The following is a 25,265-nucleotide window of genomic DNA, read 5'->3' on the forward strand; positions in this document are numbered from 1 at the left end:
CTCATAAGTTTGAGAACTTCAAATAGCAGCGGTCAGTGCTCATATGCCTCTGAACAAAAGCTGAAATCCTTTCCCTGTAGATGGGGGTCCTAGGATTTCTCACCTCCCTTTAGTTTATGCTTTCAGCAGATGGTTCTCAAATCTACCTGTTCTTCAAGGGCTCTTCCCACAGCATTGGTTTATACACAGCTATCTACTAGACAGCTCCGTTTGCTTGAAGTACTTAGAATTGAACTGAGGTCTTCTGGGGCAAGCTAGGCAAGCACTCTCCCACCTCAGCTTTTGCTTTTTGTGGGGAAGGATCTCATAAAGCATGGGATGGCCTTGAACTCATCATCCTGAGTTCAATTCTACTGCGCCCTGGCTCTGGGTTCTTTTAATTAACTACAGTGCTCAGTTGTCTTTCTTTATCCCCAGTCATCCTTTTAAGGGCTCAATGGAGGTGGGGGGGGGGGTGCGTGTTAAAAAAATGTATATGAAAGTGTAGAAATGTTTAGACAAAATTTCTCCAGCTTTCCAGAGCACACCACACATAGGCTATCATTATCCTAAACAGTCCTTTTAAGTCTTTTCATAATCCCTTTCACTCAAGGAAGGGACTTTGGGGCATATGGGTACATAAAACAGCTGTTCAAATCAGACATTTACTGGCAGTAAAATTATAAATTCATTTAAAAGCCTCATGCATACAGCTTGCTGTTGACTAAAGAGCACGGCAGTTTTCCATACCAGTGTGTACTTATTTTTACATAAAGAATTAAATCTTGGGGCTGGAGAGCTAGATGGCTCAGCAGTTAAGAGCACTAACTGCTCTTTCAAAGGTCCTGAGTTCAATTCCCAACAACCACATGGTGGCTCACAAGCATCTATAATGCCCTCTTCTGGTGTGTCTGAATACAGCTATAGTGTACTCATATACATAAATAAAGAAATCTTTAAAAAGAAAAAAGAATTAAATCTTAGCTGAGCATGGTGGTACATACCTCTAATCCAAGGCAGAGGCAGGTGGATCTCCCTGAGTTTGAGGCCAACCTTGTCTACAAAAAAGAGTTCCAGGAGAGCCAGGGCTGTTACATAGAGAAATCCTGTTTTGAAAAACCAAAACAACCCCAAAAATAATATTGGCTAAATATCTTGTGTTAACTTTGAAGTTCAGCACATCTCTGACATTATTTAGAACTGATTGACATTTTTATTTTTATGATTGTCTGCAGAAAATGGCACTTTGTATAAATATATAATATAAAATGAAAAGAGCAGAAATATGTTTAGAGCCATTTCAGAAATTATTAGAAATTCTGCCTATTCCCATATCAAAATTCATTTAACAGTTTTTAGTGAAACTGAGTCAGAGACTAGCAATTTTTAAACAATCTGATACAATCTAAACAGTAACTAACTACTAGAATACTGATAGGGTAGTTACGTGCTGAGGAATGACAATAAGGAAAATATTTGAAGTCTCTTTTCTGTGATTAAACCTTTATGTTTCTATAAGAGCAGGAAACTATATACACTAAAAACACCGCAGTTCACAATGTGATGGCCTTGAGTCTGAGCCAAGATGTTTGAGGCAGTTTGTGTTGGCACTGTATGCCGCTACTACACGTCCAGTGCATCATGTGTGTTATGTGTTCAGAAACAAGGCTGTGGGGAAGCCACACTAAAACACAGGTGAATGTTACCACAAACACCTTAAGATTCATTATCTGTCTATTTTCTATTACCTTTTGTTCTTTTGCAAATTCAGGAACCTTTTATGTTACATTTATCCAGACTTCCAGATTCAGTTACTGGACCCCATATGGGGTCACAACCCACAGTTTAAGAAGTTAAGGCCTAGACAACAAAGAAATCAGCATTGGCCATCAATGCCCGCCACCCCCGTTACACATTCCTGGCTTACTACTGAGGTTAATTTTCATCCCACATTCTTACCACTGTGCTGTAATTTCCCTCCAGTGGGTGCTTCACTATCCTCCCCTTTACCTGGGTTATTGTTCCTTCCATAACTCTTTGGTTGACCAGACTGAATTTCCTTCCTAAATTCTTCACCTTCCCACCTTCTGCTTCCTTACTAGATTTAAAAGGGGGCAAAGATACCTACAGATAGCGACCGTCAGGTGAAAGACACCTTATTCAAGTGATTCAGCTTGGTGTCATCAACAGCTGGACGGACAGATGTATACTCTGTGTCTCAGCATTGAACTTGTACTTCGGACATTCCTGGCAGACGCATTGAACTAAACTTTGCATGTGGCTTTTTACGTCTTTTGTGGTAGGGCCCGTGTGTTATTAATCTGACTACGCACAGTGCATGATACAAAGTGGACAAAATACTTTTTTCAGTGTTATGTGTACAATAAAAATCCCACAATGAAAAAACAAACTGCAAAGAGGTTAGAGGACTGCCAGGCATTCAGGCCTTGGTAAACATGACTCATCTCTTAATTGTTAAGCAGGGAGGGTAACACTGCTCATCGAAGATTTTCCCTGAGGTAGAAAACTGAAGGAAACACTGAAGCTTGATAGACTTTATTTCAACTTGTTTTAAATGAAAGTTCTGCTTCCTTGAACAGTGTCTTGTATTTAAGGAAGCCCAAACCTGCTGTCTTTACAGTTGCAGGATTCCCTGGCTAATGGTGGCAATATGACACAAATCGTTCTGCTTAGGAGACTTGAAATTAAATTATTTTGTATGTAAAATCTTTTTATTCTATAAAGTTGACAAGCTCCCTGAGGGATGAAATAATGTTAGAATTGCTTCATCTCACTATGTAAGGTCCAATATAGACATTCAGTAAATAATTGCTGGCTTGAATTTTAAGAACGTATTTTAGGGGGTTGGGGATTTGGCTCAGTGGTAGAGCACTTGCCTAGCAAGCGCAAGGCCCTGGGTTCGGTCCCCAGCTCCGGAAAAAAAAAAAAAAAAAAACAAACAAAAACCTAGAACGTGTTTTAGTTTTACCTCTAACTTGTCTTGTGCAGGCAGGAAAGGTAAGATGCTGTTTACTTTTTAGCTTACTTGGAAGCCTGGTAAGTTATTCTCGTAATCTTTCTCTTTGCTCACCTGTGGTTTTTCATTTTACTATTCCTTAAAACTCAGTCTAGGAGGGGACTGGAGAGACCAGACGGTGCAGAGGTTGAGTGGGCCAGCTGCTCTTACAGAGGACCAGGGTTCAATTCCTTGCCCCACATGGTGGCTCACAAACATCTGTAACTCAGTTTCAGGGGATCTAATTATGGTTTCTGGCCTCCTTGGGGACCAGACATGCATGTGGTACACAGACATACATGCAGGCAAAACATCCATACACATTCAAAACGAAAAGAAACAAAAAAAAAAAAAAAGCAACTATGCCAAAAGGACATAAAAGCTGGTAAAATGTTGGGCTGATATAAAATTAAGACAAGTGCTGAAAATTAATTGTTAGAAATGATATTTTAAAAATCATTTGTGGAGTTTTTCTTTTCTTAATTGTAAAACCTACATCTATATATTTCCTGGGAGGGGCTGGACGCTTGTCCTGGCAGTCGTGGAAGCCAGAGGATGCTGTGTGGGAGCCTGGTCTCCTCTCCCACTGCCTGGGTCCCAGGGATCCAGTGCAGGTTCTTCATTTCACGGCATGCACCTTTCTGTGCTGAGCCTCCTCACCGCCCAACCTATGGTCATCGTGTTTCTGTTCTTTGTTGTCGATAATTGTACGTTGATACAGGCAATCTATGCAAGTGTTTGACTCTTTTCTGACCCAAGTTTATACTTCATAGGTGCCAGAATCTCTGGCTGGGAATGTAACTCAGTAATAGGATGCACCAGACCCTGGATTCCAGCTGGAGCAAGCGACACTTTCCTTCATAACACCCTCTGCAGCATTGGACTAGGCAACACTCTGACTTAATAGACGATCACAAATTCAGGACAGTTGAGATTAAGATGACACGAGGACACAGCCTACAAACCTACATGTCCTCAGAGCTCAAGTATAGTGTGGTGCAGCTATGGTATGTATGTACATTCTCCCTTTAAGTATGATCAAAAGAATGTCTCAGCTGATCCACTCTGATCTATACCTTTTAGGTAGAATTGTACCTTTCTAGCTTGTTCATGGATTTTTCCACCATATTCCTCTCTCAGAAATAAACTCATTGCAGAAAAAGCTATGGAAATTTGGGTTGAAGATCTAGCTCAGAGGTATAACACTTGTGTGTATGTGTGTGTGTATGTGTGAGTGTGTGTGTGTGTGTGTGTGTGTGTGTGAGAGAGAGAGAGAGAGAGAGAGAGAGAGAGAGAGAGAGAGAGAGAGCGCATCATTGCTATTACAAAGGTCTGAAACTCATTTGGGGCATATTTTTCAGAATGTTTTTGTTGACAATTCGGGGACTGGTGACATTTCTACATAGGTAGTTTATTTAGAGTTTTGTGATTTTTTTTTTTCAGGAAGACTGACTGGTAGGGCGTTCTACAGCAGAGAGCAGTTAGAACAGTGGTATTTGGGGAAGCTGGTGTTTGTCTTCTACATGTTCCCATTTGTTTTTACTCAGTTCCTGAGCCAAGTGACCAAACCTACTGGTTTCTGAAACAAAATCCATCAAATCAATTCTTGCCTCTGTTATCAGATACGTGAGTAGGAGAAACCTCTTAAAATACCACACAGCGACATCCTATGCTTTAAAATTTGTGCTCAGACAATTTCTTCGTTCTGTACGTGGTACACTGCGACCTATCTCAATGGATGCTCCTTTATTTAGAACCCACCTAGTGTTGTTTGACAAGAGGTAAAAAAGGATGTGACTCTCATCAGGATCATATGTGATGCTCACTCGGTCCAGTCTTTCTGCCTTAATTTAGGTTACTGGTGGCCTAGTTATACCTGGCACACACATCATATAATAAAAGACATGGCACCTTTACAAGATTTATAAACATCCCACCTGTCAGGATTCACGGAGAAGCACCGGGTTAGCTGGCAACACAGCAGTCCCCAGTGTTGAGGTGGACACTTCATTTGGGAAGAGAGATGAGTCAGAGGTCATCTTTTGAAAAGTCCAGTTCTGTTCCAATCTAGTCTCTTGGAAATACATTGTCATCCCATATCAACATAGTAGCTGTTTCACCAGAATCTTTATTTCAAGAAAGCCCATAAGCTCATTTCTGTGCTTTCAGCACCAAATTCATCCCCTGACCCCAAATATCTCCAGAAGCAGAACAAGTGCCTTGGGGCATCTTCTCACTCCAGGCAAGCAGGTTCCTGCTGATACTGCATGAGGGCAGATTTGCCATGTCAGCTGTTTTCCTGGCTGTGTAAAGGATGGAGGGTAATGTGCCAACGCAAAAGGCGACTTAGCACAGTATGCACCACATGGAATTCTACAGAAATTGGAGAAAAGGTGTCATTGCAGTTTTCTAAGGGGTAGAAACGCCCACAGGAACCCACTGACTACCCTAAGTGGGGTAGAAGCAAATAAACCCATTCAGACACTTTGTGTCTGTTAAAATAGCTTGAGGTTTGTAGCAGAGGATGTCATGTTAAGTATAAATTACATGTTTATCTGTGAGTCCACAATCTGAGTGCAGCCCTAGTGTCTCCTAAAGTAATATTTCTAGAGGAAGAATGCTAGGTGGGAAGTGGGAAGGGTTTTTAGGTGCCCTGTACCATGTTGTCATCAGCTAGGACAAGGGATGGGACAAAGAAAGGGTGAACAATTAGACAGCATTCTCCGCATCTTTACTTAACCACAGACAGAGGGCAGAGGGAGATACTGGGCCTGCAGGATGACTTGGTGGTAAAAGTATTTGCAGGATAAGCATGACAGCCTGGGTTTGGATTCAGAGAACCCACATAAAAGCCAGATGCAGTAGCACACATTTGTAATCCCAACACTCCTGAAGCTCTGAAGCTCATTGGGCAGTTAAACTAGAGGGCACATTGCAGCAGCAGAAACAACAGAGACCCTGCCTTAAATAAGGTAGGAAATGGAAATGACTCTGTGTTCTGGTTCCCAGCATGCACTGTAGTATGTGTCTTAGTTATTCCCTATTGTTGTGAAGAGTCACCATGACTAGGGCAACATATAAAAGCATTTACTTGAGGGCTTGCTCACAGTTTCAGAAGGTTAGTCTATGGCCATCATAGTGGAGCACACAACAGCAGACAGGCAGGCATGGCACTAGGACAGTAGCTGAGAACTTACATTCTACCCACAAGCAGCAGGCAGAAAGATAGTGAGACTGGGTCTTGCATGGGCTTTTGTAATCTCAAAGCCCACCCACCAGTGAAACACCTCCTGCAATAAGGCCGTACCCTAAACAGACAACAACTAGGAACCAAACACAAAGTTGGGGGCCAATGGGGATCATTCTCATTCAAACCACCACAGTATGTTTGCCCATACAGACATATACACCAAAACCAAACTCACACTACTACCACTCGAAATAAAAAAAAAATTTAAAAAATGAAGGAAAATGTGTTTATCTTTCTCTCTTAGTTATTCCTTTGAAAGACAATGTTTTTCCATAAAAACAAGAATAGGGTGCTGAAGAGATGGTGATGTCCCAGCTGTTAAAAGTATATGTTATACTGCTCTTTCAGAAGACCCAAGTTCCATTCCCAGTATTCATGTCAGGTGGTTCACAACCGCCTGTAACTCCAGCTCCAGGAAATCCAACACCCTCTCCTTGCTTCTGTAGGCTCCTGTGTGCACATGCACGTTCTCACAGAAAGACACACAGAACAAGGTGTCTTCTGAGAGGCTCCACCCAGCAGATACAGACACCCAGAGCCAAAGAGTGGATGGATCTTGGGGAAGGATTGCAGGCCAGGAAAGGGATAGCAATTCCACAGGAAGACAAACAGAGTCAACTGACCTGGACCCTTGGGGCTCTCAGAGTTTGAACTACCAACCGAAGACAACACAAGGCTGGACCTAGGCCTCCCCACACATATGTAGCAGATGTGCAGACGTCTTCATGTGAGTCCCAAAACAACTGGAGTTGGAGCTATCCCAAAAGCTGTTACCTGTGCTTGGGATATGTTCCCCTAGCTGAGCTGCCCTGTCTGGCCATAGTGGGAGAGGATGAGCCTAGCCCCGCAGAGACTTAATGTACCAGAGTTGGGGGATACCCAGGGTGGCTTCTACTTGCTCAGTGAAGTGGGAAATGAGGGAAAGGATTGTGGGAGGAGATAACTAGGAGGGAGTCAGTGAGCAGGATGTAAAGTGAATAAATTAAAAACAAAGATTATACTATTAAAAAATAGCTAGTAAGTAGTGAACCATGCTAAAAAAAATATGTACTGGGGCTGGAGAGATGACACAGGGGTTAAGAGCCCTGGCTCCTCCTCTAAAGGACCTGAGTTTGATTCTCAGCACCCACATGGTGGCTAATAACTGTAACTCCAGTCCCAGGAGATCTGACATCCTTTTCTAGCCTTTGTGGGCACCAGGCATATGTGTTATACACAGAACCATGTGCAGAAAAAATACCCATACATATACAAAATAAAATCTCTCTCTCTCTCTCTCTCTCTCTCTCTCTCTCTCTCTCACACACACACACACACACACACACACACACACACACACACACACACACACACCCCTTACTGAGCATGGTAGTGTACATCTTTAAACCCAGCACTTAGGAAGCAGAGGCAGGAGAATGTCTGTGAGTTTAAGGACAGCATGGTCTACACAGTGTGTTCCTGGCCAGCCAGGATTACATAATGAAATTCTCAAAACATTTTTTAAGGGGACTAGGATACATTTTGATAAGTATCATTAGGTAATATCACTGTGTTTGTACAAACTAATATGGCTACAAGATTACTAGGCAGTGTAATGTTATGGAAACATCATTGTATATGTGATCCATCATTGGCTGGTGTGTCATTACTTGGCACATGACTGTATTTTGTATGAATGTACCATAATTTAGTTCCACCATGCATGGATATATATCATTCCACCATGATGAACATATAGTTTATTTCTAGTGCTTGGCGATGGATGACACATAATGCTGCTATGAATATTCTTGTATATGACTTTGGTTTTCATGTTTATGTTTGCTTAGAGTTGGATTTCTGGATTATTGAGCTTTCCTATGCCCAGTTTTGGTAAACACTAATTATTTTCTTAAGTTATTACGAGACTCAGCAGATGCCAGAAAATACCAAACCCTGTGGTCCCCATATATACTTATGATAAATTTTAATTTATAAATTAGGCACAGCAAGTGATTAACAATAAATAGTAAATAGAACAATTATAAATTATGTTAAATTTCTCCTTCAACATCTTGTTTTTTCATTTGTAGGAGACATTTTATGAGTTTTCTTTGGCATTTCCAAATTACTAACATAGCACTATTTTTAAAAAAATATTTTATTTGTTCTTTGGTGATTCCATACATGTAAGCAATACCTCTTGATCATATGCACCCCAAACTTCCTCCTCCTCCTCCCCTCAGGCACCTCCAACAAATTCCCCTCCCTGTTTTGCATCCTCTCTTTTCTTGTTAATAGCCCATTGGGTCTAATTAGTGCTACTGAGCAGAATGCTGACTGCCCTTGGTGACTTGATTTTGTGCAGGTAATCAGAGGCATGAGTTCATGAGTAAAATGGCCATGTTGTGTCCAGATGGCAGCATTTCACAGCACTCTTCTTCATCCTCTGGCTCTTCACATACATTTTCCCCGACTTCCACTGCTTATGAGTCTTGCTCGAGGGGTTGTAGTGTACGCCCCATTTTGGGCATCACCAGTGCGGCTCCACAGAGTCCCTCAGTAGACAACTATTCTCAGCACTTGCACTAATTGTGAGTCTTTGCATTAGGGCAGCACTGACTATAGCTCTCTACTCTTACCCTGGGGCCATTACTTCATAAGTAAGTGTTTCTTGAAATTAAACTCTGATATGACAAGCTGATAACCAAGACAGAATGTAGCATTTGCAATGTGGATACACTGGACAAAAGGACAATTCCTCTTCCAGGCAGGATGGTACAAGACCTTATCACTCTACTCTGAATGGTGTGAAACTTAAAATGGTGAACTGCTTGTTTCTAGAATATTCCATTTTATATTTTCAGATTGCCATTGATGAGTGTATACGTTAAACAACAGTGTGTGCAGTGATCTCTCCGCCCAGCTTCAACCCCTTTCAGGGGCTTCTGCACTGCCCTTATGGAGGAGTGGTGGGGCTGCTGGAGTTTGGAAACAGGTTCTGCTCTGACATTGCCATTTTGTTTTCCCTTTTTAATCACTGATTTCTTTTGGGGGAGGAGAGGTGCTTATTTTGTTTAAACAGTATCTGTATGTAACTAATCTGACCTCACAGTCAGGATCCTCTGCCTCTCTTTATCTCTGTGTCTCTCTGTCTCTGTCTCTGTCTCTCTGACTCTGTCTCTCTCTCTCTCTGTTTCTCTCCCTCTCCCCCTCTCCCTCCCTCCCTACCTCCCTCCCTCTCTCCTTCCCTCTCCCCCCCACTCTTTCTCTCCAAGGCTGGTCTCTGTAGCAGAGGGTAACCTGAAACTCCTAAACTTCACATTAGCTGTATACCTTAGCTGCTGATTTCTAACCCTGTTGAAATGGTTGTATAATGTGATGTGTTTCATGTGTGATAACTTCCTATTTGCTGTGTACAAGATAAGACGATCAAGTAGGTGTTGTATACTTTATCAAGTACGTGTCAAGGCAGAGATTATGGACTGAGTTTTATCTCCAAAAGTTCAGATGCTGGTGCTAATATAACTATATTTGTGGACAGGTTTCTAGTGGGGTAATAAGAGCCAACGAAGGTCATAAGTGCAGAGCCTCTTTTTAGATCATTCTCACTATTTTTAAATACATTATTGGGGTTTCTGTTAGTATTGGTCTGTAGTTTGTAGGATTCTTTTAGTGTGTTGTTAGGTTTTTTCTCTCCAACATATCTTTATTTTCCTCATCATTCATTTGGAGAGGGGTTTTCTGAATGACTCAAGTGTGTCGGAGTCAGCCCAAGGTGTTAAGAAAGTGAAGAAAAGTAATCAGGTTTTGGATTTCACTGACAGCCATTTACTGCTGTCCTGGTGGTAACCAGAAGAGAGACATCCTGGACATTTGGTTAGAAGAAGAGAGTTTAGCATGACCTTGACAAATATAACTTCCCCCTAGCTGGAATATACCCGGTTCTTCTCAAATGACCACCAAAATGCATATGCACTCTAGCCCCAGGGATCCTTGCTAAACCTGCCCAGATTACTCTGCTAGCTTTTTGTGTTTACAACACAGTCAGAAATGACAAGGGAAGAAACTGGCCAGGGTTACTCAGAACAGCAGTCATGGTGGCTGTCACAGCAGTAGCACAGATGGCCGTTCAGCAGGGTGTGTGGCAATGAGGTAACCATTCTTCAGGTTTTTCCACAGCATTTTGAAGGCATCCTTTCCTTCTCCATATCCAGGTTGCTGTCCTTCTGATTGTTGTTCTATGTATGTAACCATCTTTTCTCTCTTGTTATTTTTAAGATTATCACTGTGTACCCTAAAAAAAAAAACTAGTAAAAATATCCTGTTCAGAAGAACTGCAAAAAAAAATTAACTATTTGGCAATATATCTAACTGAAGAAGAGAAAGATCTCTACAATGAAAATATCAAGACATTGAAAAAGGAAATCATAGAATATACTAGATGACAGAAAGACCTTTTTGTGATCCTAGATTGGCAGAATTAATACTGTGAAACTAGGTACCAAATTAATTCACAGATTTAATGTCATGGCTATCAAAATTCTGATGGTGTATTTCACAGATTTAGAAAAACGACACAAGAAAGCTTATGTAAGACTCAGAAGACGACAGATATCCAAAAGAATCCAAAGGAGAAAGATCACCGCTGGGAGTTTTACAGTGCTGATCCTCAAATCATAGTACAGAAGACAGCCCAGTACTGTCATAAAAACAGGTAGACCAATGGGATAGGATAGAGACCTTGGCAATGACACAACAAAACTATGGCCACCTAATATTTGAAAAAGGAGGCAGAAACATACATTAGAAAAAGAGACAGCCTATATTTCTGTCTTTCAGGGAAGAAATTCTCACAAATCCCATATTCAATCATGGCACCACCTCACTAAGGACTTTACTCAATCCTAATACTCTCCCAAAGTACTTCACAATACTTCACAATAGGAACTAAATGTCAACATGAGTTTTATAGGAAAAATAATAGCAAGCCATAAGATAAGAAAGCCTTTGGGCTGGAGAGACGGCTCAGTGGTTAAGAGCATTGACTGCTCTTCCAGAGGTCCTGAGTTCAAATCCCAGCAACCACATGGTGGCCCACAACCATCTGTAATGAAATCTGATGCCCTCTTTGGTGTGTCTGAAGACAGCTACAGTGTACTTATACATAACAAATAAATGAATCTTTTTTAAAAAGGCTTATCACTGAAAAGAAGAAATTAAAGACGGTACTAGATGGAGTTCCTATACTCTCAGATTGGCAGAATTAATATTTAGAAAATGGGTATTTACCAAAGATCATCTAAAAAGTTGATGAAATTCATCAAAATTCCAATTAAATTCTTCTCAAAACTACAAAAGACAAAATATTCATATGGAAACACAAAAATCTATACATAGTCAAAGAAACCCTAAGCAGCAAGAATACTGTTGAAGGGAAGATAATATTTGACCTCAAATTACACAAAAGAGCTATAGTGACAAAGACAGTGTGACACTTATGCTAGATAGTTGTATATCAACTTGACACAAGCTAAAGTTATCTGAGAGGAGAAGACCTTAAGAAAATGTCTCAACCCAAACCCCTACCTCTGGCAGTTGGGAAAGCTGGCCCAGAAGTCATGAGAGCTGAGAGCTGGCCCTGCCCCTTGCCAGCTGAAGAAAGCATTTGGGAGAATGGGTTCTGCCTCTTGGTGCCTGCGGTACTTGGGAGAGCATGTCCTGCACCTCTCCTGGATAGCACTGCAGAGCTGGCCCTGGTGGTGGAGATGCCTCAGGCCAGCCAGCCTCAAGGGTGAGAGTCCAGCCACTCCTATACAGTGAGGTGGCTCAGGCGCAAAGGTGATGTCCTCGCTCTTTGGCACCCATAGCAGTCAGAAGTGCTGGCCCCAGGGGTCATGAGAATGGGAGAGGAGGCCCTGCCAGTCACCTGGGCAGCACAGTAGTGCTGGTTCTAGTGGCAGGGGAATGAATGAGCCAGCATCCATGAGAGCATGAGCCTAGTAGAGCTGGCCCTGCAACTCATCTGCTATGTGCTGGCCTTGGTACACTGAGAAGATCCCTACCCCTTACCCCTTGCCCCCTGAGGCAATTGGAAGAGCTGACTTCGGAGTCATGAGAGCAGGTGAGCTGACTCTACTACCCCTCACAGGCTGCAGCACTTTGGAGAGCAGGCCCTATACTTCACCTGGGCAGCACAGTAGAGCTGGCCCTGGTGGAGGGGATATGGGTGAGTCAGCCCCAGGGAAAAGAGCAAGGAAGAGCTGGCCCCACCACTCATCTGCTGTGAGGTTGCATGGGTGAAATGTGATGGCGAAGTCCTGAGCAAGCCAGCCCAGCAGGTGTGAGAACCGGAGAGCTGGCTGCAGCCTCCTGCCTGGACTGACCAGCACAGTGGACCTGGCCCTGGAGGCATGGGTGAAGGTAAGGCAGAGCTGACCCTGCCTCCTGATGAAGTGGCATTGGGTGGATCAGTCCTGGAGAACGTCCCCTGGTGGTGAGGATAAAGGAGAGCTGGAGAACTACCAGCTCAGCTGCCATTGAGGCCCAGGCTTTGAATTGACCCACCCCAAATCTAAGTCATCTGTGAACTATTAGGGTACATGAAAGAGTCAGACCTGTCAATCCAAAACTGCAGGGTCTCCCTGACACAGGACAACAAACAGGAGAACTGGGAGAAATCCCAACGAAGAGCCATTGTTGATGGTGTCACGAGGACAGAGATCTCAAACCAGACTCATGACTATTTGCAGTAGCCATTTGCAAATGAATGTGTGGACAGAGGGGTGCACCGTGGGACACTGGGACACACTGCAGTTTTCACGTTTGAGATGTTTTCTATGTTTTGTTTTTTGGTTGTTGTTGTTGGTGGTGGTGGTGGTGGTGGTGGTAGTGTGTGTGTGTGTGTGTGTGTGTGTGTGTGTGTGTGTGTGTGTGTGTGTATTTGGGGGCAGATGCAAGAGGACAGAAAGATGAGTACCTGATGTGAAACTCAAAAAGAATCAATTAAAAGTTGAAAGAAAGAAAAAGAAAATGACTCCATAAAGATCAGGCTGAGGGCAAACCCATAGGGCAGTTTCTTACTTAGTGATTGATGGCAAGGGCCCAGCCTATTGTGGGTGATACCATCCCTGGGCTGGTGGTCCTGGATTCTATACGAAAGCAGGCTGAGCAAGCCCTGTGGAGCAAGGCTCTGTGGTCCTCTATGGCCTTTTAGCTCTTGCCTCCAGGTTCTTGCTACATTTTAGATCCTGTCCTGACTTCCTTTGATGATAAACAATGATATGGAATTGTAAGTCAAATAAACCCTTTCCTCCCCAACTTGCTTTGCTCAGGGTGTTTTATCACAGCAGTTGTAACCATGACTAAGGCAGCACCAGCACAAAAGCCATAGACCAATGGGACAGTGGGACAAGAAATAAGCCCAGTTAGCCAACATTTTAAGAAAGGCATCAAAACCATATACTGAACAGAAACACAGATTATTCAACATGTGGTGGCCAAATCAGATACCTACCTCCAGAAGAATGAAATTAGAGCCACATCTCTCACTCTGCACAAAAGCAATTCAAAATTGTTCAAGGACTTTAATTTAAAACACAAAACTCTTTAATCTCAGCACTTGGGGGGCAGAAGCAGGCAGATCTCTATGAGTTGGAGGCCAGCCTGGTCTACAGAGCACATTTCAGGACATCCAGGGCTACACATAGAAACCCTGTCTCAAAACAAAACAAAACCAACCGACCAACAAACAAAACCTCCTGAAACTCTGCAACCTGCTAGAGGAAATCAAGGAATACACTTCAAGTATAGAGACTGGTCAGAACTAACACAGGAAATAATCCAAGTTTCTATATGGCAAAGGACATCAACAGAGCAAGCAGCCTACAGAATGAGAAATAATCTACTTCTCAGATAAGGAACTGATGTCTGGAATATAAAAAGAATTATACAAATAAAACACCAAGAGTGAAACCAACGATTTTAAATGGGCTAATGAATAGACAGTTCTCAAAAAAGAAAGGTAACTGCCATTAAATATATCTTTAATTGTCACCATATTTAGTCATCAAGGAAATGCAAATTAAAAATACATTGGAATTCCATCTTCCCTCAGTTAGAACAGCAAAGATCAAGAAAGCAAATGATGGGCCCAAAGAGATGGTTCAGAGCACCGGATGTCCTTCCCGAGGACCAGCACCCGTGTGGTGTCTCACAACCATCCGAAACTCCAGTTCCTGGGGGATCCAGCATCCTCTTCTGGCCTCCACAGGTCATGGTGTACAGACATACATGCAGGCAGAGCATCCATACACATAATAACAAATAAAAATATTTTTAAAAATAGGCAGGCATGATGCAGACTTTAATCTCAGTCCTTGGGAGGCAGACACAAGTGGATCTCTGGGAGTTTGAAGCCAGCCTTGTCTACAAAGTCAGTTCTAAAATAGCCAGGGCTACAGGGTGTGACCCTGTTTCAAAAAAAACAAAATAGAAAAAGAGAAAATAACAACAAATGCTGGTGAGGATTTGGGTAAAGAGAAGCTTTTCTCATTCACTGCTGGTGGGAGTGCAAGCTAGTACAGTCATTATGAAAGTCAGTTTTTCTCAAAGAGTTGAAAATAGAAGTATCATGTGACCTAGCTAAGCCCTCCTGGGCAGATGTGCAAAAGGCTCCATATCTTACCCAGGGATACTTGCGCACCCATATTACTGCTTTATCCACAATAACAAGGAAATGGATTCCATCTATTATGTCCACCAATAGAGTAGTTGATTAAAATGCAATGTATACACATATTACTATATCTATATACAGAATTATACTTAAATGTAAAAATGAAATTATGAAACTTGTAGGGAAATGGATGGGTCTGGAAGGCATATTAAATGTGACTAAGGAAGACAAAAATTCATATTCTATCTCATGTACAGATCCTAACTTTTCATATTTGTGTGTATGTAGATAGAAGTGTGTAAAAGCTGGCGTTGACTAAGAAACAAAGCAGGAGACCACAGGAGGGAGCAACAAGGGGCAAAGGAGCCAAGTGAATAAGGAGAGAAGTCCAGTGGGGTAACGGTACAAGGGATGGAGGAGAACAGACAACAAAAACAATCCAGTTTGAAAACACTGCATTGAAATATAGCCTTGTATGCTAATAAAAAGCACATTAAAATCATTTTTTAAAGTTTGTAAGATGGGAGGTGGGTGGTTGAAGATGCTCAGGAGATCCTCCACTCTGTTCTGCTTTCTATTGAGACACACACTGTGGATAAGAACCCTTTAGACCTGAGGACTCCTCAGGAATCATTTGGAGCCCGATGAGATGATGAGTGGATAAAGATCCTTGCTGCCAAGAGTTGTGACCATGTTCATTCTCAGAGTCTACATGCTGGAAGAGGAAAACTGACTCCTGAAAGCTATCCTCTGAGTTCTGCATGCATGGCATGGCACAGGCTCCCGGCCTCCCATATGCACACACATACATGTGCACCCAGCACGCACTCGCACACACACACACACACACACACACACACGCACGCACGCACGCAAATAAATAAATAAATAAATGTAAAAAATTTGAGAAACAAAGATAAATCCATTTCAAAATTATTGTATGTCACCTAAGGAAATTCTATTTTCCAAGATTGGCTTATACTCAACATACATTAAAATGGAATCTATCTGCAAGGTTTATTTTGTTTTTTTTTTTACACAAAAATTCCTACTAGCAATTGGACTGTAGTTTTCTTGTCCAAAGCATTTTGTTGAACAGTCTACCTCGTGGACAGGAAGACTGTGGCCAAGAGACTCCTAGGATGAATATCTTATAAACGTGCAAAGCCAAACTGGGAAGAGAAGGAAAATGGCTCTTTTTACTTCATATTGTGTCCATGTTCATGTTAATTCAGAGAAGGATTAAGAGCATAGAAGTATCACTTGGATGAGGGGTACTCATCTATTTATGATATTTTCAGGGGTCAAGAGGGAAAGTGCATATCAAGGCTTTGAAATTGTGTGTGACTAAATGTCTGCATGGACATATGGCAGGGGAGTGAGATCCTGTTAGACCCGTGCTGTGCTTGGCAGGAGCAAAGGGCGTGAATGTCTGCTCACTTAGTTCTTCCCACCCCCTCAGATGTGAATCTTAGCAGGAAGGGTACCTGTCATGCTTCCTGAAGTCCTGTAAGAAGGACAAACAGACAAACTACAACCAGAGCCATAGCTAAGAATGGATACAATATCAGGGCATGAGAGAGAGTTCTTGTGCTGAGAGTGGACCCCAAGACCCCAAGAAGGAAGCTTCATGGTCTCCTTCCAGGTGCCAAGGAGTGGCTGTTTTGATATGCTCATGGCTCCAGGAGTCTTGTGGTCTTTCCTGCCCATCAAAAGCCAAGTTCTAAATTCAATCTCCTTCTACACTCTCTGTTCTTGATTTGATAACCAACGGAAATGTGGTTTTAGGATTTGAAATGTCAGAAATGTGGAAGGCTGTTCCTTTTGCTGGGATGCTCTACCTCTCTCAGTAAGTCCCAGTTTATGTATCAACTGTCCAGGGAATAGGCACTGATTTCTTTTGTTCCCTATTTATTTATATTTAGCATGTGTGTGTTGCCTCAGGCATTATGTTGGTATGCAGGGCAGAGGACAACTGGCAGTAATAGAGTCTCTCCTGGCATGTGGATCATGGGAATTGAACTCAGGTTATCAGACCTGGCAGCAAGTGCCCACTGAGCCATCTTGCTGGCCCCAATTTTCAAGTCGTTACAATCCTTACTGTTAAAAAAAAACGTCTAGAATTTTGCACATTTTGTTTACTGTGACTGCTTAATACTTTTCCTCACTAAGTTACATGAGGCTTTTGGGGGGTTCACTATCATTTTCCTGAAGCCCATAAAAATACCCAGTGCATAGGATTTCATATGTTTGTTGACTATTTGGCAATCCAGTATTAACCTGCTTGAAACATCATTGGTTTATGAGTTTTCAATTTTGTTTTTTTGTGTGTTTGTTTTTTAAGAAAATGGCTTATTCTTGAAAAATGGAAGGGTTATGTTTGTTTTTTAAATAGATGTGACAGTGCTTGCATTTAATCCAAGCACTAGGGAGGCAGAGGCAACCAGAACTCTGTGAGTTGGAGGCCAGTCTGGTCTGTTTTGTTTGCAAGTTTCAGGTCAGCCAGGGCTACCTAGTGAGATGCTGTCTCAAAATAAAAAGAGTTTATGCGCTGGTGAGATGGCTCAGCAGGTAAAGGTACTTGCCTCTAAACCTTGCAACCTGATTTAACCACCAGGTCTCGCATGAAAAAAGGAGAGAACCAACTCTTACAAGTTGTCCTCTGGGGGCTGGGGATTTAGCTCAGTGGTAGAGAGCTTGCCTAGCAAGCGCAAGGCCCTGCGCAAGGCCCTGGGTTCGGTCCCCAGCTCTGAAAAAAAAAAAAAAAAAAAAAGAAAAGAAAAAACAAAACAAAACAAGTTGTCCTCTGAGTCCCACAAGTGTACTGTGGCATGCACATGCCCAAACATACACACAAAATAAATAAAAATGGAATTGAAAAAGATGAAACATTTCCTCAGATTTCATTTTACTTAGGAATTGATTTGTTTTTATTTCATGTATGTGGGTGTTTTGTTTGCATGCATGTCTGTGCATCATGTGCATGTCTGGTGTCCATGAAAGCCAGAAAAGGGCATAGAATTTCCTAGAACTGGAGTTACAGATGGCTGTGACCGTTCATCTGGGTGTTGGAAATTGAATCCAGGTCCTTTGGAAGAGCAGTCAGTGCTATTAACTGCCGAACCATCTCTCCAGCCACCTCATGGAGCTAATTTTTAAAATCCACACCATTCTCATTAAAAATACACAAAGGAAAGGAAGGTAATGAGGAGGGCAATTCAACAGAAAATGGGGATGGATATAAAGAGGCAATTTATTAAAGAAATCCATGTGGCCAACATGTAAGCAAAAAGATTAGTAAACAGGGAAACTTAAAATTGCAAATAGTATTTCTAGACTTCTATAGATAGCAGATTAGAACCTACATCTAAGTGATTCTGTGAGTGAGAATCCTGGTAAGAAAGGACAAATTATTCCAAAAAGAAAGAGAAGAACATTGATTGTCAAGAAAAGGATGACAGAGAAGCACACAGAAACAGAAAGGCTGCTGCAAACATAGGAAGAAACTTCTGGATCCAGTGCTGGATTCAGCCTCACTCTACAGGCAGAGAAACTGAAGCTATAGCCAGAAGGTGGGCCAGGCAGCCCTGGTCACCACAGACTGGCAGGGAGCTCCCAACGTGCAGTCAGTTAGTCTGTGGTGCTCATACAGATTGGCAGTCTAAACCACAGGACAAGTGCTGTTGGCTTAAGTCTTCAATCCAGTGGGGGACTTGTGACAGTGAGTTCTCCTGTGTGGCAGACCAGATATCCACTTTGTCACTCTCAGTGACATTTTCTTCTTGAGAGGGAGCCTATTGTTTGAGACTTAACATTTTCTGAAGACCTGAAAACAAGGGGCACTTGTAAGGTGGAAGCCTGGAGGCATTTCTAGAGTGATTGAGGGGGAGACAGCCACACAAGGCAGTGAGTGGAGGGAGAGGCAGACAGAGCTCTGTAAGTTCCAAGGTCAGACTTGTCTACATAGTGGGCTGTAGGACAGTCAGAATTGCATAGAGAGACCCTATCTCAAAACACACACACACACACACACACACACACACACACACACACACACACAGAGTGCATGGTTTGGTGGTCCTAGCCCATAATCCTAGCAAAAGAGAGGATCTCAACGTCAAGGTCATCGTGGCCTATAGAGTGACACTGTCTTAAAATGGAACTGAGAAAGCAGCTCATGACGGGCTCTTTTGAGGTGTGAGGCCCTAGACTATAATGCTCAGTAACCACATGAAACAAAATACAAGATAAAAGAAAAATGCCAGGGATAAGAACAGAGAAGCAATATTAAAATCTGCAGTGGGTGAAAACGCCAACTGACGGTAGTAAAGTCATTAGAATAATACCAGATCATTCAGGAGAAACTCTAAATGCCAGGAAAACAATATGGAATGATACATTTCAAGTTCATAAAGTAACTGCCAACAAAGATTATTGTAGTTAGCAAAGTTATCTTTTTAAATGCATGGAGCAATAAAGACCCTTCTAGGATGTCTTAGGGTTTCTATTGCTGTGATAAAATACCGTGACCAAAAACAATTTTAGGAGAAAGGATTCGTTTCATTTTACACTTTCAGGTAACAATGCACATCATCCAGGGAAGTCAGTACAGGAACTCAAGGCAGAAGATAGGACCCGACGCAGAAGCCATGGAGGAGTACAGCTTCTGGCTTGTTCCTCCAGGATTGTTAAATTTGCCCAGGGGTGGCACTGCCCACAGTGGACTGGGCTTTCTTACATCAATCATTAGTGAAAAAGATTGCCATACATGCCAATGCCTTCCTCAATTAAGATTCCTTCTTCCCAGATGACTCTACCTGAGTCAAACAGACATAGAACGTAGACGGTTTGACAGAGCAAAGGTTTTTCCATTTTGTCTCAGCTGAAGCCATCTTTGGTTTTTACCCCCTGTCTTGAAAAGTCTCATGGGAGACACACAAACCTGCCCAAGAAATTCAGGGTTCAAATGTGCCAGATAAGGCATATTCTTGGCTCTTGTTAAACTTCTCGCTTGTTTCCCCAGCAACTGCCAATCAAGATGTAGTTTTTCTGTTTTTTTTTTTTTTCTATAAGAATATCATCCTGAATGAGGTAACCCAGACTTAAGAAGGCAAGTACGGTATGTACTCATAAGTGGACATCAACCATAAAATGCAGGGTAATCATGCTATAATCTGTAGACCCAAAGAGAATGAGAATAAGGAGGACTCAAGGGAGGTTGTATGGATTTCACTCAGAAGGGGAAGCAAATAGTCATCAGAGGTGGATGGAGAGAGGGCTGGGTGGGAGAGGAGGTGAAGAGGATGGGGATCAGGTAAGAGAAGGGGGTTCAGGAGAGGGTTGGGAGATTGGAAATCAGTGGGGGCAGCCATCTTTAGGACTAGCTGGAGACCTGGGATGGGGGAGCACCTGGGGGATCTTATGGAGGTGACCCTAGCTGAGATTCCTACCAGCAGGATATGGAGACTGAAGTGGCCACCTCCTATAGTCAAGTGGGATTTCCAGTGGAGGGAAGGGGACATCAACCCTCCCACAAAACCTTCAACCCAAAATGCACAGGGATAAAGATGGAGCAGAGATTGAGGGAACCGCCATTCAATGACTGCCTTAAGACCCATCCAGTGAGAGAGCCAGCCGGCTCCTGACACTATTAATGATGCTCTGCTATGCTTGCAGACAGAAGCCTAGCATAACTGTCTCCTGAGTGGCCTCATCCATCAGTGGATGGAAAGAGATGCAGAGACCCACAGCCAAATACCAGGTAGAGATCGGAGAGTCTTGTGGAAGAGTGAGGAATAGAATTGATCAAGCTGGAAGGGCAAAGGTCACCACAGAAGGTACACACAGGCTGGACCTAGGCCCCCTGCATGTTTTTGTAGCAGATGTGCATCTTCATGTGAGTTCCCTGACAATTAGAGAAGGGGCTGTCTCTAACTCTGTTGCCTGCCATTAAATCCCCCTTCCCCTAAACAAACTGGTCTCAGTGGGAGAGTATGTGCTTAGTCCTACTGCAACTAGAGATCCCAGGGGAGGGTGGTACCCAAGAGGGGCTTCTCCTTATCTGAGAAAGGAAGAAGCTAGTGAGGAAAATTATTTGTAAGGGTGGGACTGAAAGGAGAGGAAAAAAGGGCTTTGTTCAGGATGTAAACTGAATAAATTATTGAAAAAAAGAAGAATTCCTCAACCAAGATAAGCCCAAGACCAGATGGATTTAGTGCTGTACTACTTGGCCTTTAAAGAAGAATTAACAGTCATGCCCCTTCCTACTTCATAAATAGAAAGAGAATGATTATCACTAAATTCATTCTACACTGGTAACAAACACAGATAAGGACAAAACAAAAAAGGAAAACTACTGACCAGCTTCCATGATAAATGCAAATGCAATATTTCCTTAGAAGATACTTGCAAACTGCCTGGGTTTGGTCTGCTGCCATGTATACAAATGCTGAATTCTGAACCCCAAGATCTGGTTGCCGTCTAGATGAGTGCGTCCTCACTTACACCTTTGTTGTGTAACTTTACTTCCCAGTTTAAACCTATTGGTTAATAAGGGAATAAAGCCTGTGATTGGGCAATAGAGAGAGAGGCGAGACCTGAGAGTTAAGTGAGGGCTCTCAAGAGAGGCCATGAAGCAAAGGAGAGAGAAGAGGAGAGAGTAGGAGGCAGTCTCCGTTAGACTCGATGGATCGGCAGCATGTGGCCAAGAGAAGTGCATCCTGAGGACAGACTGATGAAGCAAAAGCGGCCCACTGAGACTCAAACCACAAGTAACAAGGGCATATGGTATGGATTTGGTGAGAACAGCATGGAACCTGACCAATCTAGGCTTACAGCTTGTAATTAAAATATCAATGTTTTGTGTCTTTTATACAGGCCACATATTTAACAGCACATTAAAAAGTTCATGTGCGGGGCTGGGGATTTAGCTCAGTGGTAGAGCGCTTACCTAGGAAGCGCAGGGCCCTGGGTTCGGTCCCCAGCTCCGAAAAAAAAAAAAAAAAAAAAAAAGTTCATGTGCTTGAGTATTTCTCAAGTTAATAAAAAAAAAAAAAGTTCATGTGCTGTGATCAGGTTGGTTTTATTTCAGGGATATAAGAAAATTTCAACCTATGCCAATCAGTCAGTGTAATAGAGCATGTAAATAGACTTGGGGCTAGAGGTCACATGGCCATCTCAATTGATGAGAATGCCTTTGGCAAAGGTTAGTGTCTCTTCATAATAAAAGTCCTGAAGAAGTGAGGACTATAACGGAGGCTAAATATGAGAAACCTGTAGCCAGTATTATACAAATGGGAGAAGGGTGAGAGAAAGTACACTAAATCCAGCAGCACGTAAAGTATTTTCTGTGTTCTTATTCATTGTGGTGCTTGAAGACTTAGGGAGAACAATAAGCAAGAGAAAGAAACAAGTGAGCCAAAAGTAAGAAAAAGTCAAATTATCTGTACTTGCCGATGATACATTGCCGATGATACATTGCTGATGATAGCATCTAATACTTAAAAATTCTAAAGACCACCAGAAAACCTTTATATCTGGTTAACATTTTTAGAAATGCAGAAAGAGGGGCTGGGGATTTAGCTCAGTGGTAGAGCGCTTACCTAGGAAGCGCAAGGCCCTGGGTTCGGTCCCCAGCTTCGAAAAAAAGAACCAAAAAAAAAAAAAAAAAAAAAAAAAAAGAAATGCAGAAAGATATAAAGTTAACATCCACAGAAGTCAGTAGCTCTTCTCTACAATGGTAGTAGTCATGCTGAGAAATATCTTAGGGGTAAAGTTTCCATTCACAATAGCTTAAGAAAAATAAAAGACAAACACCTAGAAATAAACCTAACTGTGCTGGTTTGAAGGAGAATGATCCTCATAGGTTCAGATGTTTGAATGCTTGGTCCCTAGGTAGTGGACTGTTTGGGAAGAATTAGGAGGTGTGGCCTTAGGGCTGGAGAGATGGCTCAGCAGTTAAGAGCACTGACTGCTCTTCCAGAGGTCCAGAGTTCAATTCCTAGCAACTACAGGGCATCTCACAACCATCTGTAATGAGATGCAATGCCCTCTTCTGGTGTGACTGAAGACAGTGACAGTGCACTCATATAAATAAAATAAATCTTAAAAAAAAAAAAAAAAAGAAGAAGAGATGTGGCCTTGTTAAAGGAAGTGTGTTGTTGGGATAGACTTTGAGGTTTCAAAAGTCCACAGCAGGCCCAATCTAGTTTGCTCTCTGCCGACAGCTTGCTGATTAGATGTGAGCTCTCAGGTACCACTCCAGCACCATGCCTGTCTGTGTGCTGCCATGCTCCCTACCACGATGGACATGGACTAACCTGAAACTGTAAGCAACCCCCAATTAAATGCTTTCTTCCAAAAGTTGCCTTAGTCATGATGTCTTATTACAGTAATAGAACAATAACTAAGACATTATCCAAGACAACAAAAATTTAGAACCCTGAAAAGGGAAAACAAAGGTCAGTGAAAGGGCTCTAGTGGACCTGACTGCAAGCTCAGCTCTGGTAGACCTGGCCCTTCCCCCATTTCCTCTTCCTTGCCAAAAATGGTCAGATTACATTCCTCAAGCTAACCTCCAAGTTCTATTCCCTAATTTGGCCACTTCCTCCTCGAGGCTAAATACCAAGGTCCAACTATCAAAGTACCGAAATCCAGCAATCAAAGGCTCCCTTTGGCTCACCTAAGTAACATGTCCAATCAAACAAGGCAAGTCATCCTAACACAGAGTTTTCCCTTTATACACTGCCATTTTCCTATGTGTTGCATGTCTCTTCTCTATCCAGAGGCAGTCCTTTGTCCTCTGAGACAAATATCCCTGCCCCCTCTCCCTTGTTCCATTTCCTTTCTCCTTTGTCCTCTATCTCCTGTCTTTGTTGCTTATTCCCTTACCTTTGTTCCTCTGAGGCAAATAAATCTTTGTGCTGAGAACTTGGTCTTGGAATATCTTGTGCTATTATGGTCTTTTCAGAGAGATCAAAGATAGAAAGACTTTCAGTGCTCATGAGTCCACAAAAATATTATTGTGTTAGTTCAAATGATCAATTCAATTCCTGACCAAGCCAGTTCAGTTAGTCAACAGGGTCTCAAAGGGAGGGAATGAGGATTGAAAAGGAAAAGACAATTAGGTAACATTATAACAGGACTCCAGCCAATGCGATGATGAAGAGGCTTTATTATTTTTTTTCCAGTCTGCTTTTATATCAATCTAGGTACATTCAAAGAATACAGTCAGTTCTCAGATCAAAGACAAAGTGAGCAAGCAAGGCAAAGAACAAAAAGATCACACCAGGTAGTAATCAAGCAAAGCAATCAGGTCCCCAGAGTCGCTGGGTCTGGGGGCTTAACAGGATTATCAAGACAAAAGGTAAGTCACACATTCCTTGGCTGTGTTTACTTTGATCTTTGCATTAGCCCAAATGTGAATATTCTTATCTGAGCCTACTTCCTTGAGCCCAAGTGACAGGTACTTGCCAAAATTTCTATGAGGGGAACCAAAAGCTCTCCACAAATTCCTATCAAAATTACAATGATATTGCGCAGAGAATTAGGAAAAACAATCCTAAATTTCATGTTATGTGACAAAACTTTTCCTGGGGAGATAAAACACAAACATCTTCTTACCTCAGACAGACTGCCTGCAACAGACCAAAGTACAAATACCACTGTGGTGATTTGAATATGCTTGGCCCAGTGAGTGGCACTATTAGGAGTCTAGGCCTTGTTGGAGTAGGTGTGGCCTTGTTGGAGGAAGTGTGTCACTGTAGGGATGGGCAATGAGACCTTCCTTCTAACCACATTGGGGCCAGTCTTCTCCTATTAGCCTTCAGATGAAGATGTAGAACTGTCAGCTCCTCCTGCACCATGCCTGCCTAGACACTGCCATAACCTCTGAACCTGTAAGATAGCCCCAATTAAATGTCGTCCTTACAAGAGTTGCCTTGGTCAATGTGTCTGTTCACAGCACTAAAACCCTAACTAAGCCAACCACCAAAGTCCATCTTTGTGAACCTGAGTTTTATTGGAGTTACATATAAGAGTGTAGGTGAGAGGTTACTTATAGGAGCAGAAATAACTCAAAGACAGCTGCATTACCCATCCCAGCATTGGTGACAGCTCACAAAGCTGGAACACACTGTGCAGATTGGACAGTGTTCTTTTCAGATGCCTGAGTTGGTCTAAACCTCTTCTTGCCCCTTAAATGGTTTCTACTTCTTCCAGTCTGGTCTGAGAATTTTCTTTACAACTCGGTTTGTAAACTGAAAGTCTTTGCTGCTTTTACTGCTTTCTTTGGTAAGGAGTGGTTTAGTGAATCTGGTCAGTTTTAGGGACCTCCTGAAACTACAGAGTTTACCTTCCAGGTAACA

The 25,265-nt window shown here is 42.4% G+C and overlaps 1 long non-coding RNA gene across 1 annotated transcript; it reads left to right on the forward strand.

The window, feature by feature from the left end:
* The first annotated feature begins 280 nt into the window (after positions 1-280).
* On the forward strand, positions 281-10,558 carry LOC147994908 (uncharacterized). Its single transcript, XR_015686676.1, has 2 exons — positions 281-4,002; positions 9,092-10,558. It is a non-coding gene; the product is annotated as an uncharacterized LOC147994908 (long non-coding RNA).
* Positions 10,559-25,265: the final 14,707 nt, after the last annotated feature.

The sequence above is a fragment of the Rattus norvegicus genome, chromosome 4, assembly GCF_021556685.1.
Source record: "Rattus norvegicus strain SHRSP/BbbUtx chromosome 4, alternate assembly SHRSP_T2T, whole genome shotgun sequence".
NCBI classification, from domain to species: domain Eukaryota; kingdom Metazoa; phylum Chordata; class Mammalia; order Rodentia; family Muridae; genus Rattus; species Rattus norvegicus.